At 34.3% G+C, this 16,788-nt stretch overlaps 1 non-coding gene across 1 annotated transcript; it reads left to right on the top strand.

Annotated features, from left to right (window-relative positions):
* Positions 1 to 503: 503 nt before the first annotated feature.
* TRNAW-CCA (transfer RNA tryptophan (anticodon CCA)) lies at positions 504 to 575 on the top strand. The gene has a single exon. It is a non-coding gene; the product is annotated as a tRNA-Trp (tRNA).
* Positions 576 to 16,788: the final 16,213 nt, after the last annotated feature.

A 16,788-nucleotide genomic window follows, 5' to 3' on the forward strand; every position in this document is an offset into this window, starting at 1 on the left:
CTGGAACGAACTTCCATCTGTCATAGTAGAAGTTGATTTGATAGCTTAAATAAATTCAAGGAAGAACTAGACAAAGTTTTGGAGTGAATGGATGGGTGAAGTGGGAAGGTTTTTTTTTGTTTGTTTGACTGATGCTGTATAAGCTTGCTTTCTTGCATGGTATGCCTCTACTAATGCTAATGCTATAGGTCTAGTCCGCACTCGCTTTTAATGCACTTTACCAAATGCAATAATAATTCAATATAGGAAAAAATAAAAATAAAATTTAAAAATGAAAATCAATTTTTAAAAATTCAAGCCGTCTTAGTACACAAAAAACTTATTTTTTGTTTTTAAAAACACAAAGCAGCATAAGTACGGGTTATTTCATTTAATTTCTTTTCCTTACGTATTATTTCTTTTAAAAAGTAAAAACTTACTTTTCTAGGTCTAAATTTAAAAAAAAATTATATAATATATATTAAATTTTTAAAAGATGCATTTCAAAATTATTCGTCAAGTTTGAGCTGGTGGCGCAATGGTAGCGCGTCTGACTCCAGATCAGAAGGTTGCGTGTTCGAATCACGTCTGACTCATCCCACGTTGTTTTTGCTTCCGAAAATTTAAGACTTCAGTGCTTTATAGATGTATATAATGATTGCATTTTAGTGAAATTACTTCTTTAACCAGTGTTTCTATTATTTTCTGTGAAAAAAAAATTAAGCTTAACAGGGAAAGAGTACTGCAGTAAAAATGTTGGCAAACTTTCAACTTGCATTAAATGTAACATGCAAACATGAGTATACGCTCCAATACATATACCGGTTTCTGCAGCCAGTCATCACCTACGGTTCAGAAATCTGGGCGTCGACAACTAAAACGACGCTAAAAACCATTGCATCCGATGAGTACTGGTTTCTTCGGTGCGTCCTCTTCAACCACAGACTGCCACCTCTCACACATACTTCAGATCACCCAACTTCTAAATTACAGAAAAGTCTCCAAACGGATATTCGCCCTCCGCTTGCTCGAGTCAATTAAAATGAAAGCGGGTTAAGTCAATACACCAAATTTTTGGCAGATGTGCAATTGTAGGATCCCCTCCCCGAAACCCTTAAGGGCCCTCCCCTCTCTGCAGTCTGTGGCGTGGAGGCTCAGGATAGGGGACAGATTCCTGCCCATGGAGATGCTTCACAACGTCCAGGAGATGGATGTGGACTACAAAAAGTTCATAGAGGACAAATCGTACAGAAGGCGCATCATCAGGGCACTGCTTTCTTCTTCAGCCGAGTGACTGCCATTATCTTTTCATCGCTTTTCATGTTCTTTCATTTCCCATGTTAATATTAATTTTATAGGTAATTATACGTTTTGTTTTAATATATGTTTTATGTAATTTTTCCTGTTTGATCAATTTTATGTTAAACCCCTAGCATTGTCGCTGTTATTGGTATTATTGCATTAGGCAATCATGTAACCATTCACTGCCTGCAATAAAGATATTAATTAACTATGTATTATAAAAAAAATTCTTTTCCTATTGTACAAATGCAACACCAGTACAGGAAAAATAATAATAAAATTTAAAAACTAATTAAATTTAAAAAAATCAAATAATCATTAATAATTCTTTTTATGTGTTACAAAAAGAATTATTAAGTATTCAAAGTACGCGTATGGCATTTTGCTGGCTCAGGTTCGGTTCGACGCGCAAGCACACACACACACACACACACACACACACACACACACACACACACACACACACAAGAATTATATGTCACCCAGTCTGTTTTCTAAAGCACTTCAATGCTGACGTCTGCATACACTGTCATTTTTTGGCGATTTTTAACCATTTTCGATTTATTTCACCTCAAAGATAGATGATAAAAATAAAGGATTGTGAAAGTACAGTAGTCACAATACAGTAATTGTAGTGGGGCCTATTAGATATACTACCCTACCCAAAGTATACAAACCGTCGCGATTGGAAAAACACGAGTTTTAATAAACAAATTAATAAGGTGTTCATCATCATCATCATCAGCCATTTTCAATCCACTGCAGGATGAAGGCCTCTCCAGCAACTTTCCAGTTCCTTCTGTTTTGAGCACTGGCCATCCATTTACTACTCAAAGACTCATGAATTTCATCTATCCATCTCCGACTTTGTCTTCCAGGTTTTCTTCTAGCTCCTCTTGGGTACCATTCTGTTATTTTCTTAGTCCATCTGTCATCATGTCTTCGAGCTATGTGTCCTGCCCAAGGCCATTTTAGTTCTTTAGTTTTGATAAGAATGTCCTTTACTTGAGTTTGTTGCCTAATCCATGTGTTTCTCTTCTTATCTAACAGTCTGATTCCCAATATGATTCGTTCCATTCTTCGCTGTGTAGTTCTCAGCTTCTCTTCCATTCTTTTGGTGAGTGCCCAAGTTTCACTTCCATAAGTCATGGTGGGTAGTATACATTGGTCCATTATTTTACATTTCAGACAAACTGGGATATTGCTCTTCAGTATGTGACTATATTTCCTGAATGCTATCCATCCAAAATTTATTCTTCTCTTGACTTCCAGCCATTTATCATTATTACAGCTAATAACTTGTCCCAGATAAGTATATGACTCCACCTTTTCAATTACTGCTCCTTCAATCATTATTTCCCTTTCTGTGGCATACTTGTTCATCATTACTTTTGTTTTAGCCATATTCATCTTAAGTCCAAAATCCTTACTAGCTGTGCATAACTGATTAAGATTTTCCTCTAATTCTTTGGGATCATGGCTTATGACCACAATGTCATCTGCAAATCGTAAATGGTTTAGGTACTCTCCGTTCACATTGACTTCTTTCTGCGACCAATCTAATCTTCTGAAAGCTTCCTCAAGGGCAGCAGTAAACAGCTTCGGAGATATTGTGTCTCCTTGTCGAACTCCTTTCTCAATTTTAAATTTCCTACTGTCTTTGTCTAGTCTAATAAAGGAGGTAGCACTCTCGTATATTTTCTTCAAAATCATAATATATGGGGTATCAATGCCTTGTCTTTCCAGTGCCCGAAACATTGCCTTATGCTGTATGGAGTCAAATGCCTTTTCATAATCCACAAATGCCAAACCTAATGGTGTTTTATATTCATTTGCTTTCTCCATTAGCTGTGATATTACGTGAAGGTGATCCATAGTTGAGAATCCTGTCCTAAAGCCAGCTTGCTCTTTCGGTTGATTCTCATCAAGTATTCTTTCTAATCTGTTAGTAATGACCCTTGTGAACAACTTGTAGATGTGGGATAACAAGCTAATTGGTCTATAATTTCCAATTTCTGATTTATCTCCTTTCTTATGCAGCAAAACTATGATTGCATTATTCCACTGCTTAGGCGTCACACCTTTTCTAATGCACTTCGTGAAGAGCCTTGCCAGTTCTTGTGTTATGTCTCTTCCTCCCAGTTTTAACAACTCTACAGTAACTTCATCTTCCCCCGGGGCTTTCTGATTCTTCATTTTCTTCACTGCATGTTCTACCTCATCAGGAAGAATATTGGGTATGTCGTATGTGTTGCTACTTTGCAATCCATCTTCCCCACTGCTGGCATTATTCCCCTGCTCCTTGTATAATTCTCTATAGTAGTCTTCTGCTATTTGAATTATGCCTTCTCTGCTGTTTATAAGTACACCATCGCTATTCTTCAGTTTCAGTATCATTTGTCTTTCTGTATTACTGCTCATGGCTGCTGATTTAAATCCTTTGTTTTCCCTTAATGCTTGTTCTACTTTTCTTGTGTTAAATCTTCTTATGTCCTCTCTGAGTCTCTTTCTAATGGCTTTGCATAACTCAGTATACTCAATTTTCTCCCTGTCAGTGTTTTTCTTGCTTTTCATTTGTCGTCTTCGGTTCATCATGACAAGTGTTTCTTGACTAATTTTTTCTTCTTTGGATTTCTTTTTCCCTATAGGTTTCTTGGGCTTTATCACTTTCAAAAAGTTGTAATATTCCTCGTCGATATCTTGGTCCTCAGCAGTCTGGTGTTAGCATAAGGTGTTAGGCTACCTTTAGCCTCAATGACAGCATCGAATCGTCGTTGATCACTTTTGATTAGTTCCTTGCATCAGGCAGGGGACACTGTCCATTCCTCATTCAGTACAGTCGCCAGTTCAGCTATAGAAGACAGGTATTGAGCATGCCCTGATCCGGCGTTCCAGTTCATCCCAAATGTATTCGATCGAATTTAGGTTTGGATTCTAGACGAGTTGTTGGATTTTGTTTTCCTTAATTAAACACACACACACACACACACACACACACACACACACACACACACACACACACACACACACACACACACACACACACACACACACACACACACACACACACACACAAATAGCAACAATCACTTACCGCAAAATACAGAAAATGGCAGTGATGTGTAAATGTCGTTTGTAGGTTAGAATAAATATAGGAACAGTCAGTGGTGAGCTATAGTGGGCTCCCGAGAGCCCATTGTTCTTTTTTTTGAAAATTTGCGAGCCCATTGTTGAGACGATCATTTATTTTACAAATGAAATCCTGGATGCAATTATTGAGTATCCAGAGCCGAAACTACAGTGGGGCGAGCGGAGTCCCATTCCTAAGCATTTTAATGGCGCAATCGATCAGTTATATACTTTAAATTGCTTCATTTTTTATTTAATTACAGTCGGACCTCTAACTTCTTTATACCGAATTTTTTTAAAATTCCTCTTGGTAATTACTTTTAAAATACAGTAGTTTCCGTTGAACGAAAATAATTTCCATCTAGCGAACGGATTAGGAGAGACAATTTTGTGCATTGTTCTTACCTCTGGCCTTTAGGTAATTAGAAAGCGCGAATTAAGGGTGAAAGGGATTACCGTTTCACAATGTTAGTGGTGTCTGTAAAACCATGCAGTTGTGGGGCCAAGGATAATATAACGTTATTTTTACACAATAATTAGTATCTTTCCTTGTATATCTCTTATTTAGATATACCTTTATTTATTTTTATTTAGATTTTTCTTAGATACCTTCACACCTATCAAGGCTCCACCTTTTGCCACCTGACTGCCATACTCTGTATATGATTTACATAAGATTCTCAGGTTCATGAGGGTAATTTCTTTTGTTTCCCCTTAATCAATTTCCAGGATTCTCTCGTCCAATTTGTGAGAGAGCAAACTCTTAACTAGGCAAGCAAGGCGTGTGTTGCTTAGAATAACAGGACTCAAAGTGAAAATAAAACATGAAATTTATTACATACAACATAATATACAATTGAACTAGAGAGCATATGATCATAATATACAAAGTTGACTCAGAGATACCTTGCATATATTATTCTTGTTACAGTTTCCCTTCACTAGTTATTCTGATCTGACAATTATACAAAAACATCTGATTCATTCTTCTTGCCTTATTCCCTAATTAACTGCTAACACTTGAACATTCACTATATCTATTTTCTTTACTCCTGGATACAATACTGTTTCATATAGAAATAAAGAATATGCTACATTCATCATTCAGCTCTTTGTTCTCACCACACTGTTACAATATACTTGTAGAACAATCTTCAGTATCCTAAAGTCCCTATTTGTTACTAATCGTTAAGCTAAACTACTTGTACACAAATTTCCATAAATTAAAACACTTCTGTTCAGCTTTACTCGTAACCCTTATTATTATATCATTTAAAGCATATTCGCATCTTTCTTTAAACCCTTTTACTTCCCTTCTCCTTACACATTATACACTAATCCCTTTTTACCATAATAAACTCTGTTAGTATATATACCTCAAAGATAATTTATCTTTCGCTTTACTTTCTAGGGCTACCCCCTTTTCATTAATTACCCTACTCTTTCACTAACAGTCCTTCTTGTTAACTTAGTGTACTTAATATATTGCTCACCTACTTCTATCTTTTTCTTTTCTTTTCCAGGGAGGTATCAGGCTTCCATCTTAGGCTCTCCAGGCTATCTTCTAATCCTTCATCTGCTTCAGATAATTTTCCGGAACTCTTGGTTGCTTAGGTCTGGCATCCCTGATCTCCTGCTTTGAATACACAACTACTCCTTTAGTACGGATCATTCAGATGTATCTTTCTCCAAGAGGTCGTTACCTTTCCTGGTTCACTTAACCATCTTTTATAACTTTTTTTTTTTGCTTAGCATCCTTAGCCTTCCCGTTACTTTTCTACTCTTTAACTATTTTACTGTCTAGGGCCATTTTGCACTCCCTGCATTTCTGCGCTGCCCGAATTACTTTTTCCTCTCCGTCTCCACGATCTCTCTTTCAGCCCCTTCTCCTCCTCCTCACTGACTCTAATTTTTCTCCTTCGTTTGAATCTCCTCCCATAGGACTCTCCACTAATCCCAAGAATTCTCCTAACCGTCTCCTCTTTTCTATTCGTTAAAAAAATTCCATAACCCTTTTGCCCCGTGTGCAAATCAAGCCTTTGTCCCGTAATTTTCTTGTCTAGAGAGCTTCTCAGGGCAGCACAAACCTTTCATGTCTGCCATCGTCTCCAAATATGTCCATTTTCGTCTTTTCACATTTGCAAAAATGTTGTCAACTTACCACTAGTCATCACAGTGACTCTGTGTCTTTTCCGACCCAAACGCTAGCCAATCGGTACTTATGTCCAGATACCACATAGATCAAACGTTTCTTAATCACTCGCATTTCACTGTCCCATTGTTCTGTTTCCAATAACCCTTTTCGGCTCGTTTGCTAATGACCACTCTTTCCCTAGTACGGGCCGCTGCCTTTGTTTACTGTCAGTTCACCCCTTTTCCCAAGCATTTACATTTATATGTTACTTTCTCTTCATTTGAGCGCTATTCAGTTTGCACATCTATAATCGCTTATTTCTAAATATAGTATTCTTCCCATATATGCCTCTCTGAAATGTGAAAAATTCCTTTTTCCATATCAAAAGATTTACCATATCAAAGAATAATTTATTCTCAAATCACAAAAATTTCCCATAAACTCTAACTCTCCATATTTGTAAGATTCAAATCTTACACAGTCACATACCGAGAAGCCGCGCTAGTCAATATGCTTTCCATAGCCAGTCAGAGGATTAAGAAGATTCCCGACATGGAAATAGCCTCTGGTCAACCTGTGTTGTGGTTCCCCTTTACTCTGACAAACGGGCATATGTTTTTCAGAGAAGTGAGTGATCCAAGCTTTCCATTAAATTTCTCCTGTCTATGTTTACATGGTCACAGTAGCCGAATAGCCGTATGATTCTGACATTTTGCACAATATTCGAAGAACTAGTGATAGAGGGTGTTGAGGTAACTAAGATATATCATATAAACTTTACAAAGATGAAATGTTGGCAGATTTAAATTTGGAATTTCTTAATCATTTAGCACTAATGATCGACATCCTGCAGATTCACTACAGTAAAAGCTGATAAATTAATTATTCGAACTATCAATGCTATTGCTAATTTGAAAAATTCTGAAGGGAATTATGAAACTAAAATTGAGAGCATGTTGAAGTGGAAAGAATTTGAAGGAATCAAAATCGAAAGTAAGAACAGTAAAATTACCTCGTGACAAGTTATTAAATGCATTGTTTTATCCTTAAAGGATAAGTTATTAATGCAACGGAGTGATTTAAAATTAAATAAAGAAAATAATGATACCATTGAAAGAAATTTTAAACATATGCTACCGGAAATCGTGTAATATGAAATAACTTTCGTCTCTGTGGCAAGACGGTGAAAACCGAATAAGAAATTTGTTTTCTGATAAAATATTAAATAAAAATTAATGATTTTAGAGATTTTGTCGAAGACAGTTTATCTTTTCAATTAAGAAAGCCAGAAATATCTTTGAAACCATTGCGATTAGCAGTGCTGAAGCTGAGCCAGCTTTCAGCGTAATGAATAATATTGTGTGAACGAATGAATAATGTTGACAATTAAACACGTTGCAGTTTATGATGACCATGATTGACCAGCTATTGAGCAAAGAAGATCGAAAACAAATATTAATAAAGAAGTAAATTGCATATGGCAATTTTTAGAATAAAATTTTCTTGAATATTTGTGCAATAATTTTTTTCATGTAGTCTGTGATTTTTGTGTACCCTTTCAAGAACAGTTTGTTTTTTTATGTAATATTTGTTTTTATATTCTAGAATATTTTGTGATAATTTGTTATTTGTAAAATGGGAAATATTTTTATGTTATTTTTATTCGCAATATTAAAATTTTATCACGAAAAAAATGTATCCATTATATTTCTCTAGTTGTAAAAAAAAGAATAAAAAAAAAGTCGCGCGTCTGCCGAGCACGCGCGGTATATGGTTTTACGTGAAACATCCTTCGAGTTTCTTTTAGATATTTTGATTTGTATATATTGATTACAAAATAAAAGAGCTTTTGTATTGTAAATATTTTATTGATCATTCCAAATTTCCATAATTTCTGGAAGACAATATACAATGAATTTATGATAACTAAAGTAAGAGACGTATACTGTACTTGCTACAGCAACGTATCTAAATATCGGGGTACCTACAATGGAATGTTACGTGCCCCGAACAGCTGCGTATACGAAAATGCGAGACGAAGAAATTGTTGACAAATCTTTGTATTGTTGCAGTCATATGACAAGTACTTGCAATCATGCTTACTGAAGTAGTAACTGCAGGAAGTATGATTGTGACGTCATACTATTCAAAAATTCCAAAAAGTTAGAACTCGAGTTATCGGCGATAACTGGAGTTATTTATTTTATCGATTTATTTCACCTCAACGATAGCTGATAAAAAGAAAGGATTGTGGAAATAGTCACAATACAGTAATTGTATTGTAGTGTTGCGATGTCCACCATAAACGCATAAATTAAATGTTTCTTTTTCAGTTTCGCCTCTGTCAAAATTAAAAAAAAAAAAAAATCGTTTCTACAGCTTTGTATTTCTGAACTAAATAAACAACTGGTTATTCGACGTTTGAATTAAATATATATATATACGCGACACACGTGTTATAAATTCAACCACTTATTTTAAACATACTGTCACATATTGTACACAAATACAATAACACTAATACTAACTTTTGTCCAAAAGTTAAGCAACAAATTAATTCATCAAAACTCCAGTTAAAATAATTAAAAAAAATCAAGGTACATATTATATATAGTATAAAGTAATTCAGACTTGAAAACGGAAAGCTAGAGTGAGCTCGGAAACGTTGTTACAATAGCAAAATAGTATACTATACTATATGTTACAATAACAGGTTTTAAATGGACTAGACAACAGTGCTACTCAAGGTGTGGTCCGCGGACCGGTGCCGGTCCGCGAACTGTTTGTTACCTGTCCGCGACGAATTGGAAATTCGTCGTGAACGTTACTGGTTCGTGACATTGTATTTGACAAAAGTACCGGTCCGCGACGTATTGGTAATAAAAGTGACTGGTTCTCCACCACAGACAGTTTGAGAAGCACTGGACTAGAGCGTACCGGAACGCCATTTTGGTTTGACATATGCATCGGTAAGACCATGTACGCACATCAGTGAAAAAAAAAATATATATATATATATTTTACGAGCGTTCAGTTTAGTCAATTTTTTTTTTTTTTTTTGAATCCTGCAATAGTGTTGATCCTGATGTAGGGAATTGATTTGATATCCAACATTTGGTACCTACCGATAATCTAGACAAACTGACACACATACGTGAAGTGTCTTTTAATTTAATATCATGCTTTTTCCTTTCAATTAATCTGAATTCAGTTCAAGTTAACTGAATTTGTCAATTAATGCAACAGAACCTGAGCCGGAGCGATCTTTGCATAAATTCAGTCCTGGAATGTTCTTTTAACTTACTTTTTTGTTTCGTTTAATTAATTAACATTGTTTATCTTGATTCAATTAATTTAAATTGTTTTTTCAAAGCTATAAAGGTTGGAAGTGCGGAAGCACAGTCAGGGTCGCCTTTTTCCCATCAGAGGATCCTGGCACGCGGAACTTTTCAGGGGGGGGGGAACCGCTTTTATGTAATTAATATTTGTAAATTCGCTTGCAGAGCTCTCTACTGTGCTCTGCAAACGTATGCATTATTAAAAATTTCGAATAAAGAATTATTATTATTTATAATAATAATCATCATAACAATAACAGTAATAACAATAGGCATTAAAAGAGGTGTATATATAGATGTATACATGAAAGACCTTAATCGATTTCATTCAGGGTAGCGTCCGAAAGGTAAGGAGGTACAACGAGGCATAAGTTTTTATAAACATAATTTCATATTACGATCATTCAAAATGAGTATAATGATATATGTATAATGATATAACGACTCTGAGTATAATGATACACCGGTTGCAATTGAGTATGGTTCAAATCCACCTCACCACAAAATAAGGTAATATTCTTGTGTTCTTAATCCTGTAAACTCCTCTGACCTTAGTAACCGTCCCGGAGTATGAACAGAATATTTATTTATACTATTAGGTCTGATTGTAGCCGATTGGTCAACGCCAGAGTGCAATAGTACACGCGTTTGAGTTGAAACATGGTTCGATTACAAGTGACTTCTAAATAATACGATTAACGATAAACTTTATCAACATTTTTATAAACTCCTGTCCAGCTTCGTAAATTAGCTAAGCTCTATATTACTTGGATCTTTGCTTCTCTGCTTTTTTAAAATGTCAGCAAGCAATAAATATTATTAAATTTTAAATACATTTCATGGTTGATGCTTGCTGATATTAAAGGGGAGCTCCAATTAACATAGAGCCTAGATATAAAAAGATACATTCTACAGTGTATCTTAGAGCTTAATGATTTTGTCCACATTTAAAAAAACTCAGCTTCCAAAGAGGTCACGAAGTACTACTATAGTAATGTGCTAAACTTCTTCCAGTTCGCCGATAGTGCTGCCATCTTTGTCATCTTCTATGAATTAATTCTGCGTTTCGAAATTCAACCATGTATCTTTTTATTTATAACGTGAAATATTATGTCCAACAAAACAATTAAAAAAAAAAAAAAAACCAAATAGATGTTAAATAAACTTTATTTATCGTATGAAATATAAATTCAATGTCATAAAAACTGACCTATGCTAAAAGTGTACAGATTGGTTTATCTGAGCCTTGGTGTATAAATAGTTAAGTGCAAAGCAAGAAATAATGAATAACATCATAACAAGTGATCTTTATTCCAGCAAACTTAGTTTCTGCTGCTTTGCGCATGCTATTTCGCTATGGTTTCCACATTTTCCCTACAGTTTCCTTATATTTTAATCTTTTCACTTACTTTATTCGTATTTTAAATAATTTTAATACTACAGTACTTTAGAAAATAATTTAATTTAGTCTATTTATATATGGCGTTAATGCTACTGCATACAATTAGTCATTAATATTACTCAATTACGAGCTGCGTCTTTCTTGCCTACTACTGCAAGTGTGTTCTTCGGGCTTAGTTTTGTAAAGTATAAGTATTGTTTTAGGTGATACTTACCTGTAGGGCTTTGGATTCCAATCCCAATTTGCTGTCATTATCTCCTTCAATGATAAATTAAATCTATATTAGTTTTCGGACGTTAATTTCAGGTTAGAAAATGGCCTCACTAACAAAACACTAAAATGTGTTGTAATTAGTAAAACTGTTATTGGGACAACAGAAACGGGTATGCACAAGCCATTCATATCGTTTAGTTATTTCGCCGCTCAAAGCCCCCGAGAAGTAGCGAAGGAATATCCATGTGGATGAATAGATTGATAATGATAATATTGGTATTACATTCGTTTTAAGCATTATTTTTAGTATTGGATTAAACATAGGCAAATATGTTGCTACTAAATTGTGCCTTAATAATAATAATAATAATCCAATACAATACAATATTTATTAGCCTTCATCAATCACATTACTCAAAAACTCAACATGTTATTGTTTTTATCTAATTGCTCAAACACAAATTTGACTATACAGTTTTCAATCTCACTTCTCCAAAAAAAAAAAAAAAAAAAAAAAAAGGAAGGAAGGGGAAGGAGGAAAAAAGATCATAAATTAGTTGATTCCACCTAACCAAGAAAGTGAGCAAGTAACAATTACAATTAAAATTCTAATGGTAACTCATTGAAAATTAAAAACCTTCGTAAATAAAATTTCATATGTCAGTTATTACCTTAATGTGAGTGATTACCTCAGTAATCTTAAAGTCCAACTTTGATAAACAGTTATTTATAATGTAATAAGTATGCCTTGTTCCATGGTTTAGGATGTTGGAATACATAAGCCCTTGTGTGGCGTAAACTGTAATTTGTTGCTTCTAGGGAATTTCTAGCACTCTTTATTCCATTAAGGTTTTTTTTAAACTCAAATTAACTAATAATTTCTGAGTAGGAAACAGCATCTTATATTGTAATAAAACACCTTTGCTTTTGTTAATGTCATTCCATATGTCACTTCCAATAACTAGTTTTAGTATTGTATAATTTATACATCGTAAGTAATTCAGAAGTATTGGCTCTTGCCAAAATATATACAGCATAATTTATAACTGAATAATAATAATAATAATAATAATATGGACTTCATTCGCCTGTAATGCAACTGTTCATGTAATCTCACATAATTCCTCAGTTTTAGGCTATTTGTCATCTGGATCTTATTTGCGATAAATTTTTTAAATCGATGCTAATTTTTACGAAATATTACCCTTTATATTTTTATTTTCTAAAAATTGTGCCACAAAATTCTAAACTGAAGTACAAACCTCACATACAACTGTTTTTTTTTTTTTTTTTTTTTTTGTTTTTTTTTTAATAAAATTTATTTGTGTTCGTTTTAGAAATACGGAGATGACGTTTTGAGACTTAACAGAAAAAAAGACAGAAAACAACTTTCCTAATCGAGAAAAAAAGAAGTTGGTTAAACAAGGTTTTACTTTAGAAATCGTAAAATCAAATCTAAATGTACTTATTCCAATTTTAACGCCAAATTCAAAAATTTCAGCTCTATATGATAAAAAAAAAAAAAAAAAAAAAAGAGTTCAGACAACAAACAGCTTCTTGATTAGACCGGGGTTCCAAATACGGAGGATGCAGAAAGGTCAGGGAATGACCACCGCATATTCCCGGAGCAATATGGCCTTAGTTGCTAATGCTCCTAAAAAAACCCAGATAACAACAATAACAACAAACAGCCTAAACCTAAAAATAAGCGAGACAGACTCCAGTGCCCCATTGAAACACCTCATATATATATATATATATATATATAGACAAGCAGCGACTAAAAGTCTATAAGAATTGTCTTTTTAAGCATGTTTTTACTATATTCAGTCCCAATATATTCAGAAGCACTAGCGTAGGCAGGATTTGGAACAAGGAATGAGAAGTGGGGGGAGATAGAATTTCAAAATCCATGTGATCCAGTAAAGGAATATAAAAAGGAGTTATTTTCAGACAGTTTCTGCCAACTTTTCAGTAAAAAAATAAATAAATTACAAAACAATTAATTAAGAAAACCGTATTAAAACTAATCTATGCCGTTTTTCCAATAAATTAGCTATATACAGTATATAGATATTACCATACAAGGGTGGGCAAAAGCTTTACTTTTGAAACCTCACTAAGTTTGCCACAAAATGCATCTCCCTATTATTGCGAAGCAAGTCATCACAAGTGGCCTCGGTATTGCACCTGTACTTCAAATAAAAAGCACTGCATGATAAAAGAGGTACATTGCTATTGTTATTTGCTGCGACCAAGGCCATTACAGGCGGAGATTCTTCCTCTGTCTCGGTAATACAAGGGACCTCCGTTGAAATTTTTGAGAATTATTAATTACGATTTTTACAGGACCCTTTATCAGACCTGAAGTTAGGGCTATGGCCAGTGGCCAAGGCGCATAAATTGGTATGGGTGTGAAAATATACGATTTTTTAACTTTTTTATTAATTTCTTTTCTTCAAGCACAGTTCAGCTAGTTCTTGATCTCCTGATCTACATTAATCAATAATTATCGTTAAATTGAAATTGGATCACATGTTTTAAATATAATGTATAGCTCGCAGATGTATTCAGCAGCATGTGGGACAAGTTGAAAGTAAGGAAAGCGCGCTGACAGATAAATAAAACCAACTGAACTCTGTGCTATGTAATAAACAAAAACATCACAGGAAACTGTTATCACTGTGGCAAATAAACAGCATGCAGAAGCCATAATAAGCATGTAGCACGCCTTCACTAATATACTGAAATTAAATACAGCATAAACATATTCAAGCGACATAAAAGTACATGTATATGCAAATGCTTAATGATTAAAAATAAAGAAATAAATATGCAAAAAAATTGCAAGAAAAAAATCATCGCAAAATTTTTGTAGTAAAAGCGAAAATGTAAAATGTATTGAGTTTAATTCATAGTTCAGTCCGCTGAAAAGCTATACTCCTTTTCATTCGCAACAGTTTAAGTCCCGAGGCCCTTATTGCTTCAAAATTCTACTGCTACAGTAGATTGATTCAGATTAATAAAAACCAGAACACCTTTCAATATAACCTCTCCACTTTTCAGAACATTCGCAGCATTGTACCGAAATGTTCAAAATAAAAGTTAAAATTTTTGCAAACTGAAAACCAACGTTCGAAATCCCAACAGAGGAGCTCCCTCAGCGCTGGTAAGAAGAACCAGATGGAACAAAGTTTTCATTCTTGTACCCCCTATACAATTTGACTAGGCCGGTCCTGCTTTCATTTATTCACTTTTTAGTAACAACTGCCTTCGTAATATTAAATGTTCATAGCTCTGTAAGATTGAGAATGGGATACTTATATCTTTCTCTGTCATTCACGATTTTAGAATATATTATTTGTTTATTATTATTATTATTATATTAGTTTATCTCATTAGACTGAAAATAGCCTAAAGAAGTTTGGATATTGATTCACGGAACATTCTTTTTTTTGTTAGGCTGTATTTTTTATTTTTATTTATTATTTTTTTAATTTTTGTTTTCACTTATGTGGTCATTTTTAGCTATGCACTCTTTTTTCCCTTGGACATTTGTACCGGTGGAGGTTTTTACCGTGGGTATTTTCCCCTAGATTCAATTCTATCAATATATGCTAATGCGCCTAAAAACAATAATGCCAAATTAAATAGCGCAAACATTTACTATTATATAAAAATATTAAATAAATACTTCTGATTTAAACTTATTGCATCGAGTATTAATATATTTCTTATCTTACCTTCACTTTACATTGATAATTCAAAATTTCGGGTAATAAACAGATTAGGGACTTTTGATAAGATCCAGTCGAGACGGCGTGACTAAATGATATTGTAATTGCTGAAAATAGTATGGTTTTTTTTTTTTTTTTTTAATATAGCTGTGTCGAAATTCTGAAAAAAAAATTTTAACTTTTTGGGAATGCCAAATATTGAGGGTATATGGATAATTTTCCTTAAAATTACAATCTGATGTCAACATGTATCTTCTGTTTTCTCAGTTTTCATATATAAAACAAAACAAAAATAATAATAATAAATCGCTACCGCTACTAAGTATCCCCAAAGGTAAAATCTTGGGAAGTTTAATCTGGGGACTGCAAAGCTTGCCAATTTTTTGTAAATAATGTGCCATTATTTACAAAATAATGTAAAATGAAATGGTGCACTTGTAAAAAATCACTACTGACGAGTAATTGAAGGCCTGCCATAGAACGTCCAGCTTTCCGACAGAATTCCATCAACTTGTCAACGAAAATTAACACAATTTTGGTTCTAGGATTCTCACAACTAGTTGTGGAAGATTTCAGTAAAAAATAAATGCTGAAACTTTCGTCTTTTCTAATGGGGAAACTATCATATGGCCATATTCGCCACTGCGTAGATACTCGAGAAATCGGGAGAGGGGATCCAACGGCTGGTTTGGTATCGGGTAATTATCATGCGGAGAGCGATTTTCCCGCCCAAACGAGTATAATGATATAATGGGAGAACGCATGAAAAAAAAAAAAAAAAAAAAAAACCCAATAGCGTCGCTGATCTCTTACATATGTGTGTAAAGGGGCCAAGTATATCATCATTCTTCTCTTTCTTGGTGATTCCATTCTACTTCTGACTTTCTCAGGGTAACTCGGGGAATTTTTTTTTTTTTTTTTTTGACTGGTGCAGCATAAGTCTCAAGGCTTCCTTGCACTATATAGCTAATAATAATAATAAGTACGATTCCGTTGCTGGCTAGAGATGGAGCAATATTTCACATCATCGGAAAGAGAGGAAACTTTATCAGTTCTTATCAAATCATGGCCGAGGTAGTTGGTTTCAGCGAGGATTTCATAGTTTTTCATTCCACAGACACGATAATAACAATGATGCCCCTTGGCAGTGTGAGATTAAGGCACGAGCTAGCAGGGCAGCCATCCAGGGCGCCATTCTTACAGGGATTCCAGAGACTGAAGGGAATTTTTTTTTTTTTTTTTTTTTATAAAACCTTATAAGGCCAAAAACTAAGGCCAAAGGAGCGCCGAAATAATCTTTCTGCCCGGAGCGCAAGAATACCTTAGTTCGGCCCTGCCCCTTGGCCTTAGTTGTAAAGTGTAAATACCACAATTTACAGTAAGAACGAAGTGCAGTATTAAGTTACGCGGTGACAGACAAGACGATAGAACTGTCAGTTTGAATCCTCTTCGAAATTCAGCATAGGTCTATTTGTGCAATATTTATTTTAGAGTTTATTATTAATTATGTGAAGTTTATTACTATGTGCAAAATAAAAGCATGCGACTGTATTG

This window comes from Mastigoproctus giganteus, chromosome 7 (assembly GCF_048544385.1).
Source record: "Mastigoproctus giganteus isolate SK-2022 chromosome 7, ASM4854438v1, whole genome shotgun sequence".
Taxonomy (NCBI): Eukaryota; Metazoa; Arthropoda; class Arachnida; order Uropygi; family Thelyphonidae; genus Mastigoproctus; species Mastigoproctus giganteus.